Source organism: Aplysia californica, unplaced genomic scaffold (genome assembly GCF_000002075.1).
Source record: "Aplysia californica isolate F4 #8 unplaced genomic scaffold, AplCal3.0 scaffold00005, whole genome shotgun sequence".
In the NCBI taxonomy this organism is placed as follows: domain Eukaryota; kingdom Metazoa; phylum Mollusca; class Gastropoda; order Aplysiida; family Aplysiidae; genus Aplysia; species Aplysia californica.
Window position 1 is genome coordinate 2,314,497 of NW_004797275.1, and position 6,565 is coordinate 2,321,061.

Genomic DNA, 6,565 nt, shown 5'->3' on the forward strand with positions numbered 1-6,565 from the left:
GCCGGGTACCCATACATGCCTAAGTGAAGGGAGGAAAATTCGTGTAAAGTGCCTTTCCCAAAGACACAACGTCGGTCCTGAACCTCGAACCCCAGAATCCGCAATCTCACGATTACGAGGTAATCAGCAATTAGACTTACAGTCTACGCTTGACGTGTTTAATAGGCTAAATGATTACATTACCAATTACCAATTACTGTTAGTTATGTACAATCATGACAATTTTTGCTCCACATTATGCATTACTACATTTTAATGCTACTTCACAAACTATTTCTTTTTTATTGGAAGAAATATGTATGTATGGTGAATACCGAAGGATTTATGTGGGATGGAAACACAAAAGATGTGTGCACGATGTATGCAAAAGGAAGTGTGCAGGCTGTTTACAGTAAGGAAGTATACGTATGTAGGAAGTGTACATAAAGATCTGTGAGACATCATCATCATTGCCTTTCTCACCCAGGATCGGGATATAGGCCACGTACAAACACTCTCCACCGTTCCCTATCCTGGGCTAGTCGCTTGATGTCACGCCACGTCTTCCCACTTTTCTGTACATCCATTTCCGTGACTCTTCTCCAGGTTCCACGTGGTCTTCCCCGTGATCTTTTACCCTGTGGGTTCCAATCCAACACTTTTCTTGTTATGCAGCTGCTTGACTTCCTGAAAGGGTGTCCAATCCATCGTCAACGTCTTCTTCTCACCTCATCTTTGACTGGGCTCTGTCTCGTTCTTCTTAATACTTCCTCGTTGGTGATCCTGTCTGTCCATTTGATCCTCAGTAGCTTCCTCAAACACTTGTTTAAGAAAACCTGGATCCTCTTTATGCACACCTGGGATGCGTTCCACGTCTCACATCCATACAACAAGACTGACTTCACATTTGAGATGAAAATTCTAAGCTTTGTTCGTAATTAGATATCCCTGGTCCTCAAAATCCTGTTCAAAGAAATAAATTATGCATCTGTGCCTTTCCAATGCGGGACTTTATTTCAGCGCCTGTTCCTCCCTCTCTGTCAATTATACTCCCAAGATAGCAGAAGGATTCGACGTTTTCTAGTGCATTTCCTTGCACTGTGACCTGCTCCTTTCGTAGTGCGTCTATCCTTAGGGCTTTCGACTTTCCGGGGTGGATCCACAATCCAACAGACTCTGATAAGATGTTTAAAATTGTTGTCTTTACTTGTATCTGTTCCTGAGTGTGTGACAGAAGCGCCAAGTCATCTGCAAAGTCCAGATCGTCCAACTTATTCCATGGGGTCCGCTGTATATCGTTTCTGTGTCCTCTGATGGTTTCCTTCATCAGCCAGTCGATTGCCAAGATAAAGAGGAAAGGTGATAGTAAACATCCCTGTCTCACACCGGTCTCGATGTCAAAGCTGTCAGTGAGCTGGCCATCATGAATAACACTGCAACTTTGTCCCTTCGTAATGCTTCCGAAGAGGTTAACCAACTTCTGTGGGATTCCGTGATGTCTCAGTATCTTCCAAAGTGTTGCTCGGTCTAAGCAGTCAAAGGCCTTCTCATAGTCAAGAAATTTGACGATGAACTGGGAGTTCCACTCCAGGGACTGTTCCACTATGATCCTCAGTGTAGCAATCAGGTCCGTGGTTGACCAATTTTTCCGAAAACCAGCCTGTTCATCTCGAAGTCTTGGATCCGTTGCAGACTTGATTCTCTCCAGAATTATTCTGTTGAAGACCTTTCCTGGTATTGAGAGAAGAGATTAACGAAGGAGAACCCTGGAATGCTTTCTGTCAGTTTATTAATGTAAATAATCCGAATGAGAGAATTTTGGTTCTAAAACTACTCAACGTTTCGACTTAAAGACTTCCTTGGGAGCGGCGGCCCCATCACTGTCATCCCCATCACCACCATTACCACCACCAAGGATATATTAGAATAAGTGAGAGTCTGAATAATAAATTATACATACGTTTGCAATAATAAAAGGATTGTGACAGAGAGCTCCACGTCACAGCTATCTTCAAACAAAACAAAATCCGCATGAAGCTCAACGGTGCTAGAAAAAGAAATGAAACAATATCTTTTTATCGGATCATCATCAAGTGCCAGATTAACGACAGGCATCGTTAACAATGGTTCTCCTTTCATTCTTTTGCTCAAACTCTAAAAAAAGAAGCCCGAGTTATCCCCATCATACATTTACATAAGCTCTCTAGGTAGGTTGCTCTGGATCTACCCGTGCCTCGTTTGCCTCAAATTTACCAGTGAGAGATAGATGTTCAAAGCCTTTACATCTTTTCAGGGAGAAGCAACATCATTTTGATTTGTCTTTTCTTCATTGTTTTTATCAGAGAGCTGCCCGCGTGATCTTCTTGAAGTAGTACGTCATTTGATTTCCTTTTCTTCAAAGAAATTCTCAGCAGACTCATAAGAAACCACACTTCTGTTGCTTCTTTTATTTTCACTGTCTTTAGCGACTGTCCAGTATTCACAGCTGTATAGACATGTTGACCACACCTATCAGATACTTAGAATTTATTCCACTCATGACCTATGCCAAGCTGATTGGTGAGTTTAACGAGGCAATCCAGTTGACATAGGTTGTGAGTGGAATAAAGAAATTTTATATTTTGATTTAATGGTTTAACGAGGAGGTTTAATGTTCGTATTTCGTAGAAAGTCAGCATCCCTTTGAATCAACTACCGTTTTCGTGACTGGAACTTAGTGCTTTCAAAGTAGTTGGGTCGTTGGCAGGTGCTCTGGTGCGGTTTGCTACTTCTTTGTTATCAAACATTTATCGTCTTTATATCTCCTCCTTCGTTTCTTTGTATGTTACTCTCTAGTACTAGTAACATCTCGAATCTTGCCACTTAAATAAACTTATTTGAGTTGCAAGTGCCTTAAAACTAAAAAAGCAGTTTACGCCAAAATCGGAAAAACGCAATTGTCGCTAGATAGGACAACCCAGGCGTTGTTGCTGAAACTACTTTGTCGTCCATGCCAGACATTCCAACAGGGGTGGTTGGCGGGTGCTCTAGTGTGGGTTTCTCCTTCTTTTCTATCACACATCTATTGTCCTTATCTTTCCTTTTAAAATGTTACTCTATAGTAACATCTCTAATTTTCTATTTGTGTAGCAATTATTAGTGCCGTTAAACTCTTACAAAACTAAAAACATTCCGACCGTCATATTTATTCACAGCATTCTAGACTACAGCAACTATCTTCCTTAAACCATTCACGTCCTAATGAAACATAATCGTTTGTCAAGGAAACATAACATTAGCCATGGAAATGTGTGTAGAGTCCACAGTACTACAGAAAACAATCTATCTCACATTCCACGCGTAAGCATCTGTAATCAGGGAGGTCAAAGACACAATACAGAGTGCATGGCTTCAGGAACTAAAGAAACTGCTATGCTGATGTAGGCTGGCAGGCAATTTCAGGCTTACACATCCTTGCCTTTTGTTTGTTTCGTTGGTGTCTGCATGTTTTGATTAAATCCACCTCAACACATATTTTTTTGGTAAACCATAATGGTGAAGAAAGGCGACAGGCAAATTCAGGCCTATGCACCCCTGCCTTGTGTTTATTTCCTTGGTTTCTGTATGTTTTAATTCGAATCTTGATCAACACATTGTTGTAAACTATTATAGCGAAGTAAGCTGACAGGCTAATTCAAGCTTACGCATTTTTGCTTGAATCTTGCTAAACCACATGTTTGTAAACCATTGTCTGAAACTGCGTTATCATGAGCCCAATTTAAGTGAAAATGCAAGAAATTGTTTTACAACTATTTGAAAGCAGGTGTGAGACAGGATCACCATTCGGGACAGCTGTAGACACGGGCATAGAATTAACCCTATCAGTCCAAGTCCGCAGAGGGACAAAGAAAGGTTACGTTTTTTTGTGCGCTCTCTTCTGTTGACTTAAAGCTTAAGAATTTCTCCGATTTCAAAGATGTTATTACATAATTTAGGCGAAGTTTGTTTCAGACATAATTACAATTTTTCAAATTGAAACTTTACACATTCTACCATTCTATTGCTGCTTTCATTCCATTGAATATACATCAATAAGTTATTTCACGTAAAACACTGCACGGAGATTTATATCTTTTTGCCATTGATCAAAATAAGATGATAATACCCACATTGCAACTGAAAGACAGGAAGCCAAATGTAAGCAGATCATCCACAGCCAACTGCACTTACTCAAAGCGACTTTAGGAGGCGGGCTACGTCAACCATGCCTGTCACGTTCAATATGGTTTGAGGGGAAATAAAGTACCCTTGCAGACAGGCACAGATACTCGATGAAATAAAATTCTCTACATGGGAATAGAACTCATGTCTTCTGCGAGCACAGGTGATAGCCTTTCTTCACACCTTCGCCGGTTGAGTGCCAAGTATTATCACTCTACGTCACAATCCTGTTTGTTCTTCAGAAATTCTATAACTCGTTTTGCTTTGAGGTTAGCATATTATTTGGATGAGAGGTGGGAGTTCTTGGTTCGATTATTTGAGAGGCGCGAATAGTTCTTGCACTTCCTTGAACATTAATTTCCCATGGACCCGATCTTTTGACCGAGTGTTCAGCCTTTGAATGACCTAAATTCATCCTAGAGGTAGTTGAGGGGGGAAGTAGGTGGATAGTGGCTATTTGGTATTGTTTGTTCCTGTTTTCCAATTTAAAAATGTTTCGTCTTTATCTCTCCACCTTCATTTGACACTCTAATCATCGACATTTATATGACAAAAATTGTGTTGCAAATGCTGTAAAACTACTAAAACAAAAAATAGGGAGGGGGGAGGTTACAATTTACCTTACGAACTCAGTTAGATCATTCTTAGTTGTATTATTAAGACAGTTTATTGTTGTTGTTGTTTTGTTTCTGTTGTTTATTCTGTTAACCCTGTACTGAGAAGTACAGAAGGGAGACAAGTAGGGCCTACATTAAAGTCAACGTACTGTTATTGGATCGTTTTAATATCTAATTTTAAAAATGTATATATATTTACAAACGACATAATTTTAACTATATACTAGGTGGGCTTCTACAAGGGCCAACGCAAGCTGAGAGGGATGCTACATCCCAGAAGGAAATCCCAGCAGAACTAAAAGAGATTCTAATACTAGATGGACATTTTCCTCTCTCGGGAATCGAACTCAGGTCTCCTGCGTGCAACAACGAAGCTCATAATCACTACACAACAGTCGCCTGTCCATTGGCTCTGTCTCAGTGAACCACTTACAACGTGCAGATAAATCTTCTTTGTAAATCTAAATTCTCTTTACCTTGCGCCTGTCTAGACTAGTTTTGCGTGCCGAGACATTTAGAAAAACAAACAAACAATTTTGCAACTTTGCACTCAGCGTTAATCATTTCATCTATTCAAGGCCCTTCCCCTTCTTCTCACATCACCCTAGAAATGCACTGGCACTCGCAAACGCACAGTCACCCACTCTCTCTCTCTCTCTCTCTCTCTCTCTCTCTCTCTCTCTCTCTCTCTCTCTCTCTCTCTCACACACACACACACACACACACACACACACACACACACACACACATACACACACACACACACACACACACACACACACACACACGCATACACACCCACACATTGCCATTCCCAACATACCCAGCTTTTTGAAGAACAAATTGACAATCCATTTTGACACGCTCCGTATCTCATTCCTATTTACAGATATAGTTGAATCTACTCATTCAACTATCTGCCCATGACAATCATCTGCACAAGCGACCATTGCCAACTTCCCACGTTGTGCTTTCTATTTTATAACGACACTGTCAAAGTGGAACACCTGTCTAAGATAACCACTTTTCTCCTCGACAACTATTAGTCCTGTAAGACAGGTTGGACTGAACTTTTATTCTTTTTATGCTTTCGGGTATTCGTCTTTCTTTCTGTTCTTTTATCGGGAGAGACAATTATTTAATAAAGAAATGTGAGAGACACCAACAATACTGTTTGAACTGAATACTTGACGCGATCAGTCTAATCTATTTATCAATAAAGTTGGGATCGTGGAAGACGGTATAAAGGACTGCTCAATGCTTCGTACGACACATTTCAACGTGGCGTATCGCGGAGTCTTACACCGAGGAATAATATCCTCAGCTGCTCTTTCTTCTTCTCCTGACTCAGTATTAACCTCAAACTCAAAGTCCATCTGCACTTACGCTACCTCAGAATAACAAAGGGCTGTCTGACATTTTTGGCCGTTTTGACTTTCTAAGATCATGAGGTCAGAAATTAAGTGTTCTATCTGCTCTATCAAAATCGTAAGATATTCAAAGAATTGCATTCGAAAAGGCTTAACATGTTGTGGAACTCAAAATCTGGGCTCAAATTTCTCAAAACTAGGTACTGTGCCTATAGGTAGATCTAGCGTAGTCTAAAGTCAAGATCAACCTGTGACTTCGAAGTGGTGCACCCTGTGGTCTAGCGGTGAGGCGCTTCGCTGTCGCACGAAGAAGTCCTGATTTCGATTTTCAGGTAGGGTGAATTTTTATCGAGTTTCTCGGTCTGCCACGTCCTTGGCACCCGACAGAGTGTCTATGAG